Here is a 24,293-nt window from a genome sequence, read left to right as displayed (position 1 = left end):
GTTCTGTGGAGGGAGGTGGGAGTTGGTCTGTCAGTTTGGGGGTACAGATGACAAGGGTCTTGAACCTACGGAAAGAGCGATCTGGAGCGAAGTTGAGCTTCCAGAATGAGGGTGGGGTTGCCGGGGTGACACCAACTGCCGGAAAAGGCAGGAGAATGTGAGCGGTTGCCCAGGGAGCCCGAGACGCCCCCAGCCCTCCCGCGCCCGGGTTCCCTCTTTCCTATGCCGGATCCGAGGCACGAAGTGTGCGACGCGAGGAGCTGCTGGGATCGGTGTGTGTGGCGCGCGTGTGTGTGCTGTCGCGTGTGGATCCCCGTTTAGTTTCCTGATGCTTTTGAGAAGCTAAAGCAGACACCTCCCGACCTTGCAGTGGGCGCCTGTTTGAGCGCATTTCAGGCGGAAGAGGCGAATTTGGCGTTTAGTGTTGCACCTGGAAAAGGTACGTAGGCCAGGTGCGCGGCGTTACTGATCGCGAGAATGACTCTCGCCGAGCGGCGGCTGGTGGATTGTAGCCGGTCTGCTCTCTGCAACCCTCCACCGCACAGCTGCCTCACAGCTGGGTCAGTTTCTGCATGTTTTCAAACCGTGTGTGTGTGGGGGGGGGGCACCGTGAGCCACAGTGGAATTCACGCATCTACCTTGCGCTGTTGGCTTGTTGTCCTCTGGGCTGCACGCAGGTGGAAAGTGGCAAAGGAACCAGAGGTCTAGGACTTGAATCCATATGGACAGGTTTCAGGAAGGCAAATGTTCACTTATCTGCAAGTATATTTGGACCCTTCCGCCGACCGCGTTTGTAATTGAAAGGACGGCTCTCCTGAGGAGGCGAACGTGGTTATCCAGGAGTATTGAGGTTATTGAGGACGCTGGTTATCTCACTGAAAGCTTGGCACAGACCTTTCATTTTTCTCCTGTCCTCAGTTCCGACAAAACAGATATCCTAATCCCCCATCTTTGGGTCGTGAATGGTTACTATTTGATAAATAACATTTCTTAAAAAGTGCATTTGTTGATTACGTAGTCCCAAATAATTTTATATCCTGAGTCATTGCATTGCATGAAACATTCATCACTCTTTCCTGTGTTTTCTGTGTGGTTTTTTTTTAAAGGCTTGTATTTACTTAGGAAAGAGACCTTACATAAGAATATACACTTCAGGAAGGAGAGCTAAGGCTAGAATAAATGAGTGCATATAACGTGGAAGGAGCTCGTTCATTAAAAACAGAGAGGTCTTTCTGTTCTGCAGATATGGCTTGGGTATACCCTCTTGTTATAGGAGCTGGTGTTGCCAAGTAAATACAACATGACAGCTGCTTCAGTGTGCGTTCACCGTGCCACACAATGTGGCTGAGCTCACACACTCTCTTCACAGAATATAACCTGCCTTTACCTGTGTTTGCATGGTTTGTCTCAATTAGCCTATATATAATTAGCTATTGTTCAACTGGAACACACGTTATTTTTTATATCAGCTTCCATATGGAAATAGAACTTTAGCTTAAACTATTAATTAAAAATTAATTACATTGCAGTTCTGATTTAGGCTGTTTCTGTAGGCTGGGGGTTGCTCTAAGATTGGATTTAATATGAAACTAGTAGTGTTAAGATACTGTCTTTCAAACAAATATTTATTCAAATGGTCTTGATATTTGGAAAGAATATGAGATAAGCAGAGTTTGAAAAAAAATCTTGGACAATGTTTGCATGGAAAAGTATTGTAAAAGAGAAGTGTAATATGGAAAAGTGAAAGCATGTGTGGAAATGGTCAAAATTCAAAGAAAAATAGATTGTGTTCTAAGAGTAATTGTTCATTAACCTACATTTAGACTCATTTAGGAGAGTTTTCTTTAAAATTTGGAAAAATATATGAGCACAAATTATCTTATTTTTCTTCCTATGAAAACAAGTAAAATATCATTTCAAAAGTATTATATTTTTGAAAATTATTTAGGCATACTTAAAAGTTCTTTACCATGCACCCTCTCATTTTCTTTTCTTTATAAAAACAAGTGATTTATTTTTTTACAAAAAGTTTATTTTAAGGTACAATGTAAAATATGATTTTTTTCATTGTATTTTAGCTTTTACTTGCATGTAGCCTGTTGAAAATAAGCCTGGGAAGTTATTCAAGAACTAGGATATCTTGGATTCACACCAGTAAATTGAATAGATAGAAAATTAAATGATATGATTAAAGTTGCTTGTGTATGTGAAAATGTTAAAGTAGTTATTTTTCACATTATTACCCAGAATGTCTCCTATCAATTCCTGAGCCAGTATTTTATTGTTGCCTCATAGAGTTGTTCCCATTGGCAGAATTCGTTCCTTACTCCTAAATGGCCTGGATGTGTTCAATGTAGGTGTAAGGAAACTGGGTCTTGTTTGCAACGTAGGGAAATGTGTTTTGAGAATAGCTTGCATGTGGTGACACTTAGCTATGTGACCAATGAACTGTGAGTCTTACAAAGATGAGGTCTAGTCTTTATGCAGAAAGAGAGACAACTGTCCTTCACTTATGGAACCTAATTTTATATCATAATACATTATTGTCCTCATGTTGTGGTTTTGAAGTATCAGTAACTTGAAATGTTTAATGTAATGTGTTTCTAATTTAACATACATTTTTGCAGAAAAATATCAAAGAGGCATATCTGGATCCAATAAAAAATAATCAAATATCTCCACCATGGCTCTTTTAAAAAATTAATCAGCATAGCCTGACCTGTGGTGCTGCAGTAGATAAAGCGTCAACCTGGAATACTGAGGTCACCAGTTTGAATCCCAGGCTTGCCTGGTCAAGGCACATACACAAAGCAACTACCACAAGTTGTTGCTTCCTGCTTCTGCCCCCTCTTTCTCTCTCTCTCTCTCTCTGTCTCTCTCTCTCTCTCACTCACTCTCTCTCTCTTTCTCTCTCCCCCCCTCCTCTCAAAAAAATATTAATCAGAATAATGAAATGTGCCTACTGCTTAGTCCTTGAATGCTGCGGTTTCCTGGTGTGATGGCCATGGGGTGGGTGCTCCGTCACTTGTCACCTGTCAGTGACAGTCTTATTGGGTCCAGTGGGACCCTTGTCTAATTTTAGTCTTACTAGAACTCTGGGACAGAATTTCAGCCTCATTTGAAAGTTTTCATTTTAGGGAGAGATGGAAAGAGATTATTTAATGAGTTTGATAGGAGGCAAAGCCAGTCATATTGGAAGTTAGTTTCTTGTCCCTGGCAGACCCTATCTTCTCCATGAGGACATAACCCTTGTTCGGAGCCATTCAAAGTAGCGTCTTGGAATCTTAGCTCAGCAGTTGTGCTATGCTCCTCCTATGGCCCCCACAGAAGGCCTTGAGGGTGTAAAAGGGTACCCCTATCATCTATAAAACAGCATCTGGAAGGCTTTGCCAGATTTCCCATTCCCTGAAAGTGGCGTATCCTGGGCAGTACTGACGTGCATGAGCATTGTCTTCAAACAAAGAAATGAAGACAGTTTTGTTGAATTGCAGTAAAAATAAGCCATATTTGAAAATGTGCTCCCACCTGTCTTTCCCAGTGTCCTGTGGAGGTGATGGCAGTTGCCCTGTCTACATTACCAAGTGGTTTTGAGGGTCAAAAGCCATGATGCTTGAGAAGTGCTTTCTGAACGCTCTCAAAAGCACTGTGAAAGGCAGTGGCAGTTTGGACTCACAGGCACCTTAACATTCTCTGGTGCACTGAGAGCAAGTATGCATCCCCCCCCCCCCCCCAGGATCTCGCTGCTGTGTGTTCCTGTTTGCCTCAGAGTTTGGGCGGCTTGTAGATTCCCCAGTTCTGGCATCCTCTCTGCCAGACTGGCAATTCTTTCCTACCACCTGTTGGAACTTCCTGCTGACACACTCCTGAGGGCCAAGTGCCCTGGCTGGTGAGTACCTTCTTAGACATCTCCGCTGAGGCCTCAGCTGCAGCTTGCCACAGTGACACATCCCAGGCTTTGCTGGCGATGACAGGCCGGCAGAAGGAACATCTGAGCTACTGCCATTCTTTTCACCAGTTGTGCCATTATGTTGAGCCAGCTCAAATATGAAACTTTAAGGGGAAACAGTGGTGGAAAAGAACTGAATACAACTAGGCAGACAATAGCTGGCAGTATGTGGGCTTTGCAATCTTGCCTTTGCTGCCCTACTGTGCATAAGACTCTGGTAGGGCTTCTGGCTCTTCAGCCCGAGCTCCCTAGAAGGAGGGAGCCTGAGATGGTTTTTCTGCCCTTTCCCTCATAAGTGTTGGAATTCCCCTGCCCATTAGCCTCAGTTTCTCAAACTCTTGTCATATTTGCCATGTCATAGCACTAGGCTTCTCTTGTGCTTTCAATTTGCACTTTTAGTGCTAAAGATTTCCTGGCAAGGTGTTACCTATGACCTTGACAGTGAACTTGATCTTTGCCAAGAACTTCTCTCCAAGAGTGAGTCTCCACTCCTCTGCTTGGTCTCAGATGCCGTCGTGAAGTAGATAAACCCTTCACATGAAGGCACAGCCTCCTTCCTGACAGTGTATTATTTCTGCCCGAAGACTTGGCTGCCAAGTTGCACTTGACAAGTAGAATCTCCTTGTGTGTCATTGTTGGTAGGATCAAGTCTCAGCTCTCCACACCCCTCCTGACTACTGTAATTTGAGTTGTTGAATGTCAGCTACACAATTAATCCTTCATTAGGCCATTTGTTCTAACTTAGTCCCAGCTCATTTCCTGTTCCCTGTGTTCCCTTGAAATCCATACCATACCATATGCTCCCTTCTGTTACCTCTACTGCAGGAGGTGGTGCTGTGACAGGAATCCTGGGGCAGGCAGGATATCCTCCCACCACTGCTCTTCAGATAAAATTCAGGTGAGGTTAAACTGAAGTAAAATACTACCTGCCTGTTTCAAAGGTCTACCAGATGTCTAGTACAAGGGACTGTGCATTTATGGTTGTGAGGGGTTTTGATGGTCTTTTGCTGAAGCCTTCTAATTCATTACTGGCAGCTATAACCATGGGGTTAGTCACACAGAAATATTAAGACAGGAAGCTGTAAGAAAAGGGATCTACTGATGGCATTTGTCTGTATATTTTGACACATCACTTTGTAGTAGATTCTCTGATTAGAATTTCCCAGGCGACTTGGGCTGGAGAGAAACATAGTCAGTGCTTAACCTAAGGACCACTTCTTGTCACAGCCATTTGGAGTTTCATCCAGCCAGCTCTCACGGCCAGTGGACCCCAATCCAGTGGTATTTTACAGATTCCAATAATCCATTCACATAAATTTCAAGTTACTAAACTATCTCTATGTACATATCTATCGATAGCTATGTAAATTCACTTAAAACCATTATTGAACACAGTGGTTATTAGTTATTTTCAATTTTATTTTAGTTCAAAATACTCTAAAAGCACAGTTTCTCTTGTGTAGAGACCCCTCAAACTATGCATTAAAAAGACCTTGCTGTATTCCTGGCCTGTGATTTCTCAATGTGTATTAACACATGTTGTGTGCATTATCTTGTGGGAAGGGAGACATGAAGGAATGCTGGAATTGACCCAATGTCCCTTTAAATGGAGCCCTCCTTTTCCCTCCTCTCCCCCAAATCCTTTCTATTTACAACAACTTTTCAACTTTTTCAACTTTCCTTGAGTGTAGTTATCACTCTCCTTTTCCTGTAATAAATTATTTTAAGCCCCTTAATTCATTTAATTATAAGAAACTGAAAACTTATCTAAGCAACTAGAAGCCACGTGCTTCTCCCCTGGATCCTGGTTGTGCTCTCCAGCTTTAATACTGAATTTCACAGGATAGCCCAGATGGAGTTTATGCTTTCTCTCCACAGAAGTTAACTTCATGAGTTAATTTCATGGGAGTACGTGATAAGGACATTTTAGTGAATACTTCCTTGAGAAAAATGAATCTGTCTTCCCCCTCTCTGCTTTTCCCTTTCACACACGGTGTATCTCTGGCAGTTCGCCCTGTCAGTGCTATCTAATGTGCAGGCTGTGGATGTCCTTTTTTGGATACATAGGAGGGTGAGTCCAAGGCTCTGCCTTCCAGGAGCCTAATGGCTGTCATGAGGTGAGAGCAGCTCAAGGAATCGCAGCACCAGAAGGTGCTGGTAGATGTTGTATTAATTTCCTAGGACTGATTTCTGGCGAGCAGAAGCTGAAATCGAGGGGTCAGCAGGCCACACTCCATCCAGAGCCACTAGGGGAGAGTCCTACCTTGCCCCCTCATGGCATATTCTTGTGGCTTTCTGTGGCTTTTGATTCGTGACTGCTTCTAGTCTGTGCCTCTGTCATCACACTGTCTCCTCCTTCTCTGTGTGTCCTTCTTATAAGGACACATGTGATTGCATTTGTGACCTACCCAGAAAACCCAGGATAAGCTCCTCCTTTTAAGAACATTGACCATATCACATCTTTTCCCATATAAGGTCAGATTCACAGGTTTTCACTATTCGGGCCTGGATGCAACGTGGGGAGAGGGCAGCATTGAGCCCACTGCAGATGCCATCAGTGCTGCGCCTCACTCTGTCATTCCCTGTGGGTATTCATCGGCCTATGTGTCTGGTACTCTGAGAAATTAACACAGGAAGTTTGTTCCATTTCCAGATAACAGTGAGGGGCATATCTTCTTCATATTGAGCCAAAAACTTAATTCTTAGTAGCTTGTTTGCCTTCCTAATCATTCTGAGAATTATGATGAGAATATTTCTGATCTTTCTTCCATAAGAAATGCTTTAAAGTTCAACAGTTTAAAGTTGATTCAATCTGGTCTTTTGTGCCCTTTCTAAATTTTTATGTTCATTCTATTTCTTTTTATTTACAGTAGTAAGTAGTCTCCCCACCCCCAATTTCTTTATGCTATGACTCGAACCCTTTACTCCCTGGCTTTCATCCTGACCAGGTTCATGGAAACTGCTCTGCCAAAAGCCACCTGTACCCTTTTTATCATAAAATAGCGATTCTTCCTCAGGTATCCCCTGTCAATTCTTGGCAACACCTTCAACCTCCCTTAGTTTTCGAAGCATCCTACTCCCCAGCTCCTGCCCATTAGTTCCTCCTCCTTCTAGCTTCCAGCCCCATCTCCTGAGTAGCGTGAAACTAAAAGTGCCTCCTCGGTTGACTCCCATGCCTTTTGTAACTTTATTTTCATGGTTTCATTGTTTTCATAATACCCTTCGTGGGGATCATGCCCATTTCATCAGCTTGGCTTCTGGAAGGAGCATTTCCAGAAGCCCAGTGGATAGCAGTCTCGTCTGCTCCCTGGGACCCTGGAGTTTCCTGCACCTGGGAATAGCCTGGCCATCCTACAGCTCAGGATTGCTGATTAATCTTGGTTTATTCTCTTTCATTTCCTTCCATGTTTAGTCAGATATCAGAGTGTAATCATTCAACCAAGGCATACCTCAAACTCTTGGCTTTTTTGCATAACAGCACCTTAATTCATTGTTTTCCCCATGTTAGTATTTATTCACATCACATAGGAACTTTGCTAACTGGCAGGTCCAGGACAGAGCCTGAGAATCTGCATTTCTAACAATGCAAGTCAGACCTTCATACCTTTATCTCGGCATCTCTGAGCTGCCCAGATACTCTCATGCTCTCTCCTAATCCAGTCTCTGTAGATGACTTTTACTGAAGGCCACATCTGATCATTTTTTCCTACCCTCTAAAACTTCTTCAACATCCCTTGTTAGCTAGTAAATAACAGCTAAATGTCTTACATTGGTATTCAGCTAGCATTCGACTTGTTCCATGGCTCGGGTTTAGATTTAAATTCAGTCTCAAGTCTCATGGTCCTGTTCAGTTGACCCTCGGTACCTGCTGTTTTGTAAATGCCATTTTCGTGACTTTCACACATTCTCATGCTCTTAGGATGCCTGCTCTTCTACAGCCTCATTGCCCAGGTTTTAGCAACTTGTTAAGTACTAGTTTAGACATCACGTCTCACTATGAATTCATCTTTTAGTAATGTATCAGATTCTGATTTTTATAACTGATCAAATGCGTGGATGTGTGTAAATATTTCAGATACTAGAGCGTGAAATCCTTGAGGTAAGACACCATGTTTCCTTTGTCCTTGATTATCCGAAACTGTACCCTAGTACAGTCTTCCCCATGACACTCAGTATACACATGGACATAGAACATGTGTAAATAGAGTTCTTGCTGTTTTTCTCATTATAAAAGTAAGATGGATTACACAGAGTTCAAATATTACTGAAATATATTATGTCAAAAGTAAAAGTCCATCATGACCAAAGGCCTCCAAAGATAGCTATGGTTATCCTATAATCCTCTGATATTTTTCTATAAACAGCCTCACATTTGCCTCATACGAAACTGACATAAGAATAGACTTCTGCAACCTGACTTCAAGTGTAAGTATATAGATTTTCCTGTTTTTTATGGATCGATTTCACTGCATAAAAATCAATCCACTTGAAAATGGTCCAGCAATATAGAAAGATGTTTGCTTTGAGTTTCTGATCATTTAAGCATCTCTTTATTCAGCACTTTCTCTGCCCCCGGGACAGTGCTGGACATTCTGAGTTTGTAGGCGTGACACATAGATACTGGCTCTGAAAGCTGAAGCTCATCTTCTACTTTGGGGCTGACATTGGCCACGGGCTAATGGAGACATGTTGAGCGCTCATCTTTGATACTAGGTTATAATCATCATTTGATCATGTGCTCTCAAAGTGCTGGATTTTATATTGATGTCAACATATGCCTTCATATTCTTTATATTTGTAAAGATACTTATTTTGAACTCTGAACATGGACATATTTATATACACATATAATGTATACACATATATATGTGTACTAGTTTTTGTTCATGAATGACTATAAGCTTAGACTAAAAAAATCATAGATTTTTAACCAGAGATTTAAAAAATCTTTGTATATTTAACAAAACTATAATTTTGGGAGAAGTGCAAAAATAATAGTCATATGAGCTATGTCTTTTTTTCTTTTCATATGAGCTATGCCCTAAAATGCCAGTAAGAGAAGGCACAACATAAGGTATTTGTTAAAAAGAAAATTTCTGCAGAAGTCAAAATGAGTATTGCTCTAAGAATGCTGGGCAGATAAATGATGAATGCATGTTACTGTGACCTTATTTTCCATTTTCTAAGAAAAGATCAGTCTTTGTCTTCCAGTAGAATTCTGGAAGACCATCTTGCAGGTAGTGGGAGGGCACTGTGGGCTTGGGAGTCTAGAGCTGTCCGCAAGGCTAGTGTGTCTTATGAAGTAAAATCTTAAAAGTTTAATGCCAAACAATAAGGGGACAAAACTTTGAGGCTGAATGAGACTTCTGTAGTCTGAGTTAGTGAAATTATAGAGAGAATATTTCTATGTCTTGTATCTTTTATTTGAGGAACCTTCATCCTGCAATGTTGAATGATTCACCTACAGCCACGCCATGCCCAGCTTTCTCTTCTCTCATGTTAAATCTCTTCCCAGGAGTCAGCTGCTCTCACTCAACTTTTCTCTTCGTGGTTTCAGTCGCACCTTGGGCTTCCCTTGAGTGCTAGACGTCCATTTGAGGCACTCAGACGTTTCCATAGAGTATCACTCAGGCACCTCTAATATACCATTTGGATATTGGAACTCATCATCTTTCTCCAAAATACACTGTTCCTCATACTATTCCTGTATTAATCTGGTGCACTACAGTCATCCTAGGATCTCAGATTGAATCCTTTGGCAGAGTACTTTCTTTAGACCAGTGGTCCCCAAACCCCGGGCCACGGATCATTACCGGTCCATGGGCCATTTGGTACCAGTCTGCAGAGAAAGAATAAATAACTTAAATTATTTCCGTTTTATTTATATTTAAGTCTGAATGATGTTTTATTTTTTAAAAAATGACCAGATTCCATCTGTTACATCCGTCTAAGACTCACTCTTGACACTTGTCTCAGTCATGTGATACATGTATCCGTCTCACCCTAAAGGCCAGTCCGTGAAAATATTTTCTGACATTAAACGGGTCCATGGCCCAAAAAAGGTTGGGGACCACTGCTTTAGGCCATCACTGAGATGGGCTTTTCCCATCTCCCCTTTGCACAGTTCCAGTAACATCCCTGCTTTCCATCTCTGTGCTCGTCTCTACTCTGTAATGAATGAAGTTATTTCCAGTTCCATCTTCCTTTTCTCCCGCTGCTGTGGCCCCATCATTTAACTGAAGGAGGTGGGATGTGCCTCTCTTCTCCTGCCTCTGGGTATCCGTTGAAACCCTCTGTTCTTCCTAAAATGGGCTGGCCTCCCTTTGCCTGCTAGCATCCCACACATATTAGGAAAGTGTCTTCCCAAGAAAATTCCTTTTTTTTTCAATCCTGTGCTCTTTTGGTGTAATTCTTGTGTTTGTTACAATGTTGGTCATACTTGTTTGCACTATAATAAATTACATAAATGACAATCTCTCTCTTTTTTTTTTCCAGTGAGAGAGAGACAGAAAGGGGGAAAGATAAGAAGCATCAACTTGTAGTTAGTTACAGCACTTTAGTTGTTCATTGATTGTTTCTCATATGTGCCTTGACCTGGGGACTCCAGCTGAGCCAGTGAGCCCTTGCTCAAGCCAGCCACCTTGGGTTTCAAGGCAGTGACTTTTGGGCTCTAGTCAGCCACCCCACACTCAAGCTAGTGAGCCTCAGCTCAACCTGGTGACCTTGGGGTTTTAAACCTGGCACTTCAGTGTCCCAGATTGACAATCTATCCACTGTGCCACCACTGGCCAGACCTAAATGACAGTGTTTTCTTTTGGATTTTGAGCTTCTTATCAGGAACCACATGCTGATTGCTTCTCTGTACCTCGGACTTTACATGTTGTAAATATGAATGAGAACCTCACTAAACTAAATGATACGTTGGGTCCCTGTGAAGGCAGAGGTTTACATGTTATGTTTTAATCACTGAAATATCCCAGAGGCCTAACAGAGTGCTTGGCACATAATACACTCTCAGCATGTGTTGTTTTTAAATGAATTTCCTCTTACTATTACTTTGGTGAGGGGGGATAAATCTGAGGTTTAGCAGTTTTCAGGGTATCTTGATAATGACAAAATACTTTATAAATTAGTCTACAGTAAGTGTTCTTGATGAATATCATACAGAGCACATTAGAATTATATTGACTTGCCTGCAGGGTTATCTGTGTGGATATGATGGTTACACTGGGGATCCTGACATTTTGAGAGGCATGGCCCTTTAAGAGAACATCCTTCCACTTATTCCCCCCACCCCAACAACTAGTTCTAGTGGCCAGCATTTTTGAAGTAGTCATTATTAGCCAATTATCATCATTAGTGCATGATAATCATCAGTAGTTCTCCTGAGTGCTTCTGTAACCCTGAAAGACTTCCACCCAGGGATTCCTGGTGCTGCTTCTATAACTACAGCCCAGGACCTTATGCTCCGCAGTCATCTGGTGGCTGTCACAAATATGGTCTCAGAAATGACACCAGAACACTGACTCAGAATTGGACCAGGTTTGTCAGTCTGCATTTTAAATAAATACCTCAAATAATACTCCTGCTTCATTGATTTTGAGACTTACTAGTGAAGAATAACAGAGAGAGTGAGAGAGAGAGAAAGAGCTTGTAAAAGATTGAGAAATATTTTCTACCTTTCCTAAGTAGGTAGCCTGGGTTAGCAATGGCTATGTTCTCTGGTAAGATTTGTCCTATTGGCCCTGGCCGGTTGGCTCAGTGGTAGAGTGTCGGCCTGGTGTGCGGGAGTCCCTGGTTTGATTCCCAGCCAGGGCACACAGGAGAGGTGCCCATCTGCTTCTCCACCCCTCCCCCTCTCCTTCCTCTCTGTCTCTCTCTTCCCCTCCCACAGCGGAGGCTCCATTGGAGCAAAGTTGGCCCGGGCGCTGAGGATGGCTCTATGGCCTCTGCCTCAGGCGCTAGAATGGCTCTGGTTGCAACAGAGTGACACCCCAGACCTGGTGGGCGTGCCGGGTGGATCCCGGTCGGGCTCATGCGGGAGTCTCTCTGACTGCCTCCCAGTTTCCAACTTCAGAAAAATACAAAAAAAAAAACCCAAAAACATTTGTCCTATTTAGTTTAGGGTATTCTCAGGCTTTGAGGAAGGATGGTATGCTCTTTCTTTTATTTCTTTTTGTTTTAGTTTCACATATTGAACAAAGACTGAGATCTCAGGTATAGAATTAAAATAAAACTGTTTCCATCAGATGTATCCCATGTATCAAAATAGAGAAGTGTGTGTGTGTGTGTTTTAAATATGGGTAACAGTGTATATAAAGTGGTATAAATGCAGAAATTATCTCAAGTATAGGCAGTTGTCAGTATTTTGGGAGGTCTTCAGTTATAAGTAGATCATAAGGAAATATAGCATTTGCATATGTGCAATGCTATTTTTAGGGATTACCTTTCTGGGCAAGTGCATCACATATATTATTGATATGAACAACAGAATGTCATGAAAGCAAAGACAAAATAGTCTAAAATTGTATATGCATAGCAGTTCAATTATTATGTATGTTCTTAAAAATGAACATAGATTAGTTTTGCTCATTGGTTAAAGGGCATCCTATATAGATCTCCTAAAAAATGAGAAAATTAAAATATATATACAGTATAATTAATCCTGTTCACATGTTTAATGAAAAGTATTACATTAATTTTAAGAGAATTAAATGAAAAGATCAATCACTCAGTTCCTTACAATTTTAGAGATTTCTGTGTTTGTTGACCCACAGTCTAGTCCCTTTCCAGCTCTTCGACCGGCCCATTCACTTGTTCATTACAGTTAGTAAGTTCCTGAACTGTCTCAGGCACTGTTCAAGGTGCTAGAGATAAAGGATGAATAAGCAGGGCAAGATGCTGCCTCTATAGAACTTATATCTTTGTGAAAACCCATAGCACCTGGAATAGTGTTCCTAATGGGTTCTAACCAAGCCTTCCCCATTGGTGTCAGATCAGAGGAATTAGAACAGTGTAGAATGACCCTCCTTAGACTTTACTCCCCCTCAATCCCCACCTCTTAAATTTGGGCCTTAGATGGATTTTTCTAAAAAAGTATCATGACTGTTTTCTAGAAAAATTAGACTGCAAATACTGATTTTTGACACTAGATGGCAGACATCTGCATTTGTGCATCCAATGAGTGACCCAAATTTTGAAAAATTAAAATGAGATTCAAAATGAGCCACTGGATGTGAAAACAAATGTTTTGGTTTTCCATGACTGAGAGGGACTGGTTTTACGTTTCATGGAGTCCATGCTTTAAACATGGCCATTCTCCCTGGCATTTAACATTTTCATTCGAAATACAGATAACCCATTTTTGAAACCCTTCTTGGAAGTCACACATATTGGTGAATATGATATAAGAGAATTTCTTTAATGTACTTTGACCAGTATTCTGTTTATATGAAAAGTTAAAATAAACTATGCAAGTCGAGACACAAGTGGGCACACTTGGAGCTAGGGAGTCAGTTAGATTCCCAGATATGTGAGAAACAAATATTTCACTTTCTTGTGGACACTAGAAACTTTCCACCTGACTACGTCATCCAATCTATGATTTGTTTTAGTATTACAAAGTAAATGAAGTATGAACAGATGTTGTCTGGGGCAAATTACATGTATAAACCAACATTAACATCACCATTACAGAATCAGATGCCTGCCTAAGTCCTGCTAACGGAGAGCCCATCTGTTTATCCAATTTTGAGCAAAGAAATAACCAACCACAGTGTGGTGCTCAGCATATCTCCACAAGGCTGAGGGTTCTATATCTAAGTTCAAAGCAGACTGAGCAATAAAGTAGTGCCCACTTCTTTAAGTCTCTGGAAAGCTCATAGCAACCTCAGATGCTGCCTTTGACTTCCTAAGCAATTTGGACAAGATTGTGTTATAAAAATGTGTGGTGACGTCTTGACCCTGGATACGTGTTTATAATCCACAAGTACGTTACCTTGTAAAATAGAGTTATCTGAGCCAAGTTGTTCTTGGGACACAAAGGGTGGAGAAACCAAACCATTTGGCCTCATCCCAGGAACTGCTTAGATTAAAGGATTTCACTTGAGAGAGAGGTGAAAGAATCAGCAAGATTTAAATAGACTGAGAAACAAGGGAGACACACTGCTTAGACAGCATTTTCCTTACAAGTGAACACTCCTTGCTGCATACTGTCTATCCTGCAATCACTCTGTCTCAGATTGCTTGCACTTACTGTTCTGTTTGGAACACTCTTCATTCAGAGATCAATATATTTGCTTCTTCACTTTTGATCTTTCCTCAACTGTCATTTGATGGGACCAGCATCTGAGATCACCTGATCTGAAATACCATGCACCCCCATCTCATCATTCACCATCTTTATAATCTGATCATGTATTCTATTCCTTCATTCATCTGTATTCATTGAGCAGCTGCTAAGCCAGGACAGAACGCTGCTGCACACCAGAGACAGAGAGATGAAGAAGGAAGACAGAGTCTTGCCCTCATGGAGTGTGAGGCTTCCGTGGACCAAGTGAAGGTTCTTGCTATTTAGAAAATATTATAATGTAAAAAATATGATAATGTAATAATCTGGTTTGAAGGATGCAGATGGGGACAAAACTGTGAGAAGTTCGATATTCCTAGTACTGTAAACTTTGTTCTGACAATGGTTGGGTAGAATGTACTCACTGCAGTCACTGTTCCTTTAGAACCTGGGGGTCACACACCCGAGTTTAAGAACTGTTTTTACTGTATGAGACCTCCCATAGGCCTGAGTTTTTCTCACCTCAGACCGTAAACCATATGTGTGTGTAAAAGCCTTTGACTGTCTGGGCTTTGAATCAAAGTGGAAAACAGTGCTTGAAACAGATGGCTTCAAATCAGGCAGGTAGAACGTTACATGGGTCACCTGGAAGTTTGTGTCAAATAGAATTAGGGGCTGTCATGAGCTTGATTAATTTATTTTTTAAAAGATAGAAGGTAGAGATCAGTATAAGGTATTTTTCTCCACCGAGAAGGAAGGAAGGGACTGGAGCCACGAAGTGTGGAATAATAAAAGGCTTTATTGAGTACAGAGTGCATCCTGCCTGACGAGGTTCCCTCTCCCCGAGAAAAGATGGAGGCCAGGAAAGTCACAAGGAGTGACCCGTGTGAGAGATATTTAAAGGGTCCCTAGGGTGGTTGAGCTAATATGACGTGGTGAAATCTCACTGACTGATGGACAGTCGCTCTTTTCCAAAGGGTTCCTGGGAAGTTCCTTTTGGCATGCTTGGTTGTGGGCAGTCCTAAGCCAAAGTTCCCGGCCCGAGTTCCCCATATGACCTTTCCTCATTATCCACCGACCTTACATTCTGGCCTTTTGTGTTAAATAGAATAGGGGCGCCATTTATTCGTCTGGCTACTTCCTGCTGATTAGGGGCATCGTGGGGAGGGGGAAATTGGCCAATGGTGGTTTTGAGGGGTGTCAGAAGGAACATCTGTTTGGCCGTGAGTTGAGAAACTTCGCAGATGTGGTCCTGTAAGGATTTTAAAAAAAGAGGAGTAATAGGAGGATCAGATGTAGGGTCCAGCTTTTGGTGAGATGGAGATGGATGGAGTCCAGTGGTTCCAACTGCCAGTGGTCCTGCATGGGAGCAAGCTTGAGGCAAAACTGCATGTCAGGAGTGGCATAAGAAGGAGAAAGGAAGGAGTCCCATCCACTCCCATAACCGAGACCTGTGAGGGAATTAGAGGTCCAGAGTGTGATGGCAAAACAGAGAAGGTAATCCCCCTTTTCCACAAGAAATGAGATGTACTTACCCACTAGTTGCAGCACACTCTGGGTTCTCTGAGTCCAGGCCATGTCCTAGGAGTTTGAGCAATGTGCCCACCTGACTGAACCGGCCTCCCATTCGGGCAGTTTGTCCTCCACATAGAGGTGCTGAGGAAAAGCCTGTTGCCCAAAGGAGCAATTGCTCCGTCAGTGACCGGACTGCTTGCAGTCAGGGCAGTGCTCAATGGGCAGCTGCGGGCAGGGGCCCTGCCAGGACCAATGATCCTGCTTGCCACACTTAAAGCAAGCTCCTGGTGGGGTTTCTCTTTGCAGCTTGAACTTGGGTTGGGCATTTCCTGTGTCTTGACTCTGTTGCTCTGCCAACCTCAGGGCTGCCACAAGAGTCTGGGTTTGGAGCATTACTTTCTGCTGCATGTGGGCCTAGTGAACAGCCTTGGCCTGTTTCTACTAGTTGGGACTATTAAGAATTTTAAATGCCATGTTCACAGGTCCTGGATAGGGGTTTGGGGGTTGAGAATAAGGGAGCCCGGCACCCAGATCCTGCCAGAAATGCTGGAGCCAGAGGCAGGACGGGGCCAGGCCTTCCTGTAAGAAGATTAGGGTTGGGCGTCCTGCAAACCAGTGTAAGAGCCAATAGTAGGTGGAGAATGGCCTGACTGAGGAGGGACTTAAGAATACAGTGAAAAAGGGAGGGACCCCTGGCCAACAGGGGAGGAGAAAGAGAGACTGGTAGTGGTGAATAAGAAACAGGATTTTGCAAAGGGAGGGGAGGGGGCTCTCAGAGGGAGGAGACCTGAGCGAAGAGGTCCGCAGAGGGACCAGAGAGAAGTCCTGAGAGAGGGGTGCCCCCGGGGGTCAGGCAGGAAGGAAAAAGAGTTGGGAGTCCGCAGAGAAGGAAAGATCAGGAGTGGAGGTTTTAGGTGAGGTTTCTCTGGCCAGATAAAGGGCCTGCATGGTGGAACCAGTGGCACAGAGATTAAGGATGGGTGCGCAAATAATTAGAAGCCATGAATGTAAGAGATCTCCAACCAGCTCCCAGCTTTTTTGGCGATAGTTAAATTGGTGAGGGTGTTAAAACCGAAAGTCCCTTCAGGAGGCTAATTCAGTGGGTTCTGTGGCCTGGCCACAGCAGAGAAGAAGAACAGTTTCTTCTTCTTTAAGGAGGGAGATTCCTATGCACCCACAGCTGCCCTCAGTCCTCGGAGTGGTCAGATTTGAGAACTGGTGTCCCAAAACTCAAGCTCTGGCCACGAATGGATAAGGTAAAGTGGATGTGCTCGGGATGTCTCCATGGGCACACACGCACTCAGAACGGAAAGAGATCCCTGACTTAGCTACGGTTTCCGGACAGGGAGTCTTGGCGAAAAGAACTCAAGGGTGACTGGAGGCAGGGGACTTACCGCACAGTGCGTGGAAGTGGGTGGAAGGTCAGAGATCCTGGTTCTTTCTCAGAGGAGAAGAGGAGAGGAGCAGTCCTTGCAGACTTCTAACTCCTCCCGGGTTTTCGGCACCAAAATGTAAGGTATTTTTCCCCTCCGAGAAAGAAGGAAGGAAGGGGCCAGAGCCAAAAGTGTGAAATAATAAAAGGCTTTATTGAGTACAGAGCGCTTCCCACCCAACGAGGTTCCCTAGCCCCAGGGACAGAGGCTAGGCAAGTCGCAAGGTGTGACCTGCATGAGAGATATTTAAAGGGTCCCTAGGGTAGTCGAGCTAATATGACGTGGTGAAACCTCACTGGCTGACAGAGGTGTCGCTCTTTTCCAAAGGGCTCCTGGGAAGTTTCTTTTGGTGCGCTTGGTTGTGGGCTGTCCCAGCCAAAGTTTCCAGGAGGGCCTGAGTTCCCCACATGACCATCCCCCATTATCCACTGCCCTTACAGTCAGTATCAAGGATTTCACTGAATAGAGATATATTGTTAAAACAAAATCAGCAATCTAGATACTAGAACAGTTTTTATTTGAGAGTATCTACTGTTCTAACACTTAAAGAAACATTTTGGTGTACAGTATTAGATGGACAATATTAACCTTAAAAATGGTTTTCAATGACAAAACGCCTTCATGCTACCAGAAAGATAATGATCTCAGTTTTTACCAATTTACATTCCAAATGTGCCAACCATTATTTTTCTCTTTATTTTTTTGATATAGTGTTTCTCAACTGGACCTTCATGATTATTGCCCTTAAATTGTCTTTAAAGCTTTTTTTGTTCTCATCTCCTCTCTGAACCCCATAAACATTTAATATCATACATTGAGTGTATATCTCATTATAAAGTATGTTTATGAAGAGAGTTAGAAAGCCTGGCAGTGTCTAAGGCTTATTTTGCCCTCTAAGAACCAGTCTTATTCCCTTGGGGAGATATCCCTACCACAGAATGCGGACTTTAGTCATCAGGGAAGTTTAAGGCCAAAGAGATCCCGTGGCCCATCCCAGTGCCTTTGCCCATCTTCATTTCTCTCCCTGGAGCTACTGTGCCTGTGACACAGCTCCCTTTGGGCGACCTTCTGTCTCCCCTCAGCATCTCTGCTAAAATCCTCTGACCACTCAAGACTAGTCCATGAAAATGTCGATGGTATTATTGCCCCTTAATGCTTGGTTTCTGAGAAGGAAACAAGCTCAATATATTTTTTGATACAAAATAAGAAACTCCAAACACGATTTCATTCATCTTCCTGCCTCCTTCTGCCTTTCAGACCCATTATGTGGACAGCTTAAACTTGCTTTGCTCTCACTGACCGATCTGGGTGTTTTAGCCAGCAAAGCAGAGTTGAGATAAAGGGCTGCCTAGCTATGTCCACTCTACTTTGTTTTGTTTTGTTTTTTTCAAAATCCTGTTTCTTTTTTTTTTTAATTTTTTATTTATTCATTTTAGAGAGGAGAGGGAAAGACAGAGAGAGAGAGAGAGAGAGAGGAGAGACAGAGAGAGAGAAGGGGGGAGGAGCTGGAAGCATCAACTCCCATATGTGCCTTGACCAGGCAAGCCCAGGGTTTCGAACCGGTGACCTCAGCATTTCCAGGTCGACGCTTTATCCACTGCGCCACCACAGGTCAGGCTCTACTTTGTTTTTTAATATGATTCACATGGTTGTTGCATTCCAGTGTCACCAGTGTTGGGATAACTCAGCTGTTGTGAGCCAGCCGCAACTAGTATATTCAGGTCCCGAATGAGAACAGTGAAGAATTAGGAAAAATACACTTAAAGAATTAAAGAATAAAAGATGGAGTCGGGAGGGCTCTGCAGTTACTGCTGGCAGGAAAACACCGCCCTAGCAGAAAACATGGCCGCCCCAAAAAACCGCATCCTCCTTTATTTACAGGGCAAAGTGGGACATTAGCAAATCAATGACTTTTCTGATTACAGTTTCCAAGGCAACCCAAGAATTCTACCAAGTGCAGAAACCCCCACCAATACATAAACATACACAAAGAAGCCAGTCTTTCTGGTGAACATGGGGGGCAGGATGAGCATCACAGCTAACATGGAGGTGTGGGGAAGGGCTTAGCTCTTTGCAAGCGGGGTGGGGTGTCGGACAGACTGTCAGCTTAAGCCAGTTCCCCACACCTCTGTCTCCCAGAAATCCAAACTCTAAAAACCCTGTTGATTTTTTGGTCCCCTACACTCAGCCATTTAAAAAGTCACATAGTTCCTAAGGATAAGATAAAGTAATAGTGATTCTTTGTGCCCCACCCTGCACAGGGTCTTACTCATGAGAGGTAAACATTTTCAACTGTTCAGGATAGTTTTTTTCTCTTATTTGCGTCTATATTTCTAGGTAGCATGCTTCACCAACCGTCTTACTTTTCTTTGGCTTTTAGAATTTACTTCCTACTGGACAAAATGAGATTTTAGCCTTGTTATAAATCTTCCCCCTTGTATTCCCAAGAGAATCATATTAAAATTTTTGGTTATATCAATATTAACATGTTTTGATAATTCTACTCACTATCTACCTATTTAGTGAACTATGATATTTTTTCTTTTGTATTATTTGTTTGTGTTCTTGGAATGAATATTTGTCTCATGTTCTCCTTCACTACTACTTTCTTCTCTTTTCACTCTGTTAAGCCTAATCCAGAGGGACCCGAAACATTGAAGACACGAACAAAGTCCATCGATTACACATCAAAGCTTTATTGTCTAGCTTGGCCAAGCGGTGGCAACTCTGACAGAGGTCTGAGGGAGAGCGCGCTGGCCCTTTGTTCTACTTAGTCTTTATAGTTTTGTAAGTGGGAAGTACAGAAGCAAAAATTGTAATTAGGAGCCCCTTACCACTATTGGTTATAGTCATATGTCCTTTAACATGATAGGACCATGTTCAATTTGCAATCCATACATTATTTTGGAGAAAATAAAATTTACAAGTCAACACAATGGTAGAAAGATATCTTTTTACATATTAAAAGGCATTCCTGTATTATCTAGTGTTCATCTGCTATCTCTCTGTCCAGAGTCACATGTGTCAACCACACACATTTACATAGGAGAGGTAGTTTCTGTGGGGACAAATGCCCGCAAATGACTCATTGCTATAAGAAAAGGTTTATTTTGGCTTTTCTTTCCCTGTACCTGGCTAGCCATTCACCCCTTTGCACTTACAATACAATGCCAAGGGCTATCCTGGTCATGTCAATCACACAGTACAGAGACTATTCTCACAATTTCTCTGCACACCTTAACCCAAATTAATAAAATGTTCTTCAAGCCTCCCAAATATTAATATTAATTCTGTAGCTTTTGGTACTTTACACCTGCGGGTGAGGTGGCGCAGTGGCTCCTCAACTATTTCTCTACATCCCTCTCCCTCTCTCCCTCCTTCTGTCTGTCTGTCTGTCTTCTCCTTGGGAGCCTCCAGCTTCTGCTCCACTCAGCCTGGAGAGCCTCTCAGCCCAGGTACCGCTGTGCTCACATATTTCCATCACTGTTGTCCTCCCTGCACTGGCCCTTTCCTTCAGAGTTGCTTCGTTCTGTTACCTGTGGAGTGATAGTTACTGCACCCTCTCCCCTTGTGCTTGTCAGGGAGCTGGAATGAGTGCGTGTGCGAGCACTTAGTGGGCCTTGCACCCAGTAAGCACCTCGGAGGTCATTTTATTATTATTGCTATTACATATACTCTTTTTTTAAAAATACAATTACTTTATTGTCTCCTAGGAAAGTTTCTATGGGATAATGTAAGAGTGGCAATGTAATCCTGATCATTAGGGTAATATTTCTGACCCACCACACTACGGACTTTTTTCTGGGGGGGGGGGGACAGGGACAGAGAGAGGGAGAGATAGGGACAGGCAGGTAGGGAGAGAGATGAGAAACATCGATTCTTTGTTGCAGTGCCTTAGTTGTTCAATGATTGCTTTCTTATATGTACTTTGACCAGGGGGCTACAGCAGAGCTAGTGACCCCTTGCTCAAGCCAGCGACCTTGGGCTCAAGCTGGTGAGCCTTGCTCAAACCAGATGAGCCCTCGCTCAAGCCAGCAACCTTGGGGTTTGGAACCTGGGTCTTCCACATTCCAGTTCGACACTCTATCTACTGCACCACCGCCTGATCAGGCACTGCAGACTTCTTCCAAAGACAGACAGAGCAGATCCCAGCTGGTGGAGAGAAGGGTGGTGCTTTTCAGTGTGCTGAGGATTGCTGGTTAACCCTGTCCCTTCCTACACTCTGAAAAGATAAGCCCAGTTCCTAGAAAAGTAGGAACTGAACCAGAAACTGTATTTAATGATGTGGTGGTGTCTTTTAGTTGTGTTCCACACTTTGTAAACTTTAATCAACTACTTCAATGTTACTTTGAACAAAAGCATGGGACATGAAATAATGAGTGTCTGTGTTGAAGCAGAGAACTCACTTGTCCAGGTTATTTAATTAAATGGAAAGGCTCAAAATCAAGTGGACTTACATGTTACTCTGCAGTTAGTGTGGTTTTGGAGCATAGGAGGTACACATATACAGATCCATTTTTAAAAATAAGAACCAGATATTTGTTTTTTATTGTTATTTCCATTGCAAATGTTTGCTTGGGTGTTTTAAGGTTATGGTGAAGAGATCAAAATAATATGACCCAAAGCAGAGACATTTGTTGAAAAGAAACCAGGGTTTTTGAAAGAAAGAATGTGAATTTTGGATTTCCCGGGCCCTCGTCATCTGTAGAGCTCCCATGGTAACTTTATCAGCAGTCCCTATGCGGCCTTTGCCACAGGTGGCGTCTCTTCCGCTCGATGCCCGAGTGTGTTTGGGTGGCTGACGGGCACCTGCACCCTGTGCACTTATTTCTGCTATTCTTTTGCTTTCTTTACATTCACAGTTAATTTTTATTGAACGCATGCTTTGATGGCATTTATGTATTTGTCTTTGGCATAAATGAGAGGAAACATTATACAATGAAGCATACACTGGCTTACATTTTAAGAAAGCTGTTAATCTCTTCCTCACTTGGATTTAAATGAACCTGAGTATTTTTGAATGTTCATTTAGGTACCATCTACCTAAGGCAGGTGTTTACAGCAGTTTGATGTTATTTGAAATAAACCACCTTCCATCCTTTTCCAGTTTGCTTGTGTTGTGTAGCATCAAACAAACAAACATCAGCCTCTACCTTATGTTTGCTCCAAAGCAGGTAGTAAAAACTCTGGAACAAAATAAAATATTTTTTTCTTTTTATTAATTAAAAAAAATTTTTAAAGACTTTATTCATTAGAGAGAGAGAAGGGGAGAGGAGCAGGAAGAATCAACTCCTATCTGTGCCTTGACCAGGCAAGCCCAGGGTGGCAACCTCAGCATTCCAGGTCAATGCTTTATCCATTGCACCACCACAGGCCAGGCCCAGAATATTTTAGATCAATAACATACATTTTGAAAATTTAGGATTGACAGTATGACTACTTTAATGTATCATATTTCCTGAAAGCAATTCAGCTGAGATTAAGGAGCATTAATTCACTGCATAGAGTAGAAATTGAATATGTATTTTCTTTTGTGATCAGTTTCTTGGGAGCTCCTGCTCTTATGAGATGTATGATTTGTAGTGGGAACACCATGAGGCTGTAGGACTCTTTTTTACCAAATGAATCTCTAAAAACAATATAAATATTAACATTTACAACACTTATTGTGTGCCTGGCCCTGGCCTGTTGGCTCAGTGGTAGAGTGTCAGCCCAGTGTGTGGATGTCCAAGGTTTGATTCCTGGCCAGGGCACACAGGAGAAGGTTCTATCTGCTTCTCCCCCTCTCCCCCTCTCACTTCTCTCTCTCTCTTTTTCCTGCAGCCATGACTTGATTGGAGTGAGTTGGCTCTGGGCACTGAGGATGGCTCCATGGCCTCTGCCTCAGGCTCCAAGTAGAGCTCGGTTGCTGAGCAATGGAGCAAAGCCCCAGCTGGGCAGAGCATCACCCCCGAGTGGGCTTGCTGGTGGATCCTGGTTGGGGTGCATGCGGGAGTCAGTCTTGGCTTCCCCTCCTCTCACTAAATTAAAACAACAACACTTTATTGTGTGCCCACTCTGTGTTAGTATCGCACTAAGTACCTCCTCTGATGTATCTCATTTAATCTTCACACAGTGCTAGAAGGCAGGTACTGCCTCTGTTTCATACATAAGTATAGTAAACAACAGGGAGGTTGCATAACTTGTCCAAACCAGGTTTCAAACATAAGAGTATCTCATTCTGGTTCTGGTTAAAGATATTTGCAATCTCTGAACTAAAAAATGAATCTCATAGGCTGATGCAAGAAAAAAAAATATCTAGGCTTTTATACAAGGTACTTTAAAAAAATATTCCTTTCTGTATGTGATCACGACTCATCAAATTAAAATTTTAACATTCTAATAAAAATATGAACAGTAGGGAAATAAAAAGAACAGGAAGAGGCCCTGGCCGGTTGGCTCAGTGGTAGAGCGTCGGCCTGGCGTACGGGGGACCCGGGTTCGATTCCCGGCCAGGGCACATAGGAGAAGTGCCCATTTGCTTCTCCACCCCCACCCCTCCTTCCTCTCTGTCTCTCTCTTCCCCTCCCACAGCCAAGGCTCCATTGGAGCAAAGATGGCCCGGGCGCTGGAGATGGCTCCTTGGCCTCTGCCCCAGGCACTAGAGTGGCTCTGGTCGCTCGCGGCAGAGCGATGCCCCAGAGGGGCAGAGCATCGCCCCCTGGTGGGTAGAGCATCGCCCCTGGTGGGCAGAGCGTCGCCCCTGGTGGGCGTGCCGGGTGGATCCCGGTCGGGCGCATGCGGGAGTCTGTCTGACTGTCTCTCCCCGTTTCCAGCTTCAGAAAAATACAAAAAAAAAAAAAAAAGAACAGGAAGAACAAGTAAGTACTAAACAATTAAAAAACCCAAATTTGGAAAGGGGAAAATGAATGTATCTAAAAGTGAAATTCTTTAACTGTATTTCTGTGACACACCTAATACAATAAGTTTTCATTTGCAAGTGAAACTAAAACAAGAATGACTAGTAAATGCGTAAGCAGCAGCCAGAGGGAGAAAGAGTTAGACTTATTGTGAGAGTCCAATAACATGACATTTTATTGCCCTAAATAGGATTGTTGGCTGCTCTGAGTAT

The 24,293-nt window shown here is 42.9% G+C and overlaps 1 protein-coding gene across 9 annotated transcripts in view; it reads left to right on the top strand.

Moving 5' to 3' along the window:
• CHRM3 (cholinergic receptor muscarinic 3) overlaps positions 1 to 24,293 on the top strand; it is a 621,150-nt gene that overhangs the window by 670 nt on the left and 596,187 nt on the right. The window contains exon 1 of one of the 9 annotated variants that reach the window (XM_066236304.1): positions 305 to 439. The exons of the other annotated variants lie outside the window; for them this stretch is intronic. The gene's annotated coding sequence lies outside the window, so the exon portion shown is untranslated. Of the gene's footprint in view, positions 1 to 304; positions 440 to 24,293 lie in introns of those variants that run through there. 9 annotated transcript variants of the gene reach the window in all.

The sequence above is a fragment of the Saccopteryx bilineata genome, chromosome 1 (assembly GCF_036850765.1).
Source record: "Saccopteryx bilineata isolate mSacBil1 chromosome 1, mSacBil1_pri_phased_curated, whole genome shotgun sequence".
Classification (NCBI taxonomy): Eukaryota; Metazoa; Chordata; class Mammalia; order Chiroptera; family Emballonuridae; genus Saccopteryx; species Saccopteryx bilineata.
The sequence above is the reverse complement of the archived record's forward strand: the minus strand, read 5'-3'. Positions and strand labels throughout refer to the sequence as shown.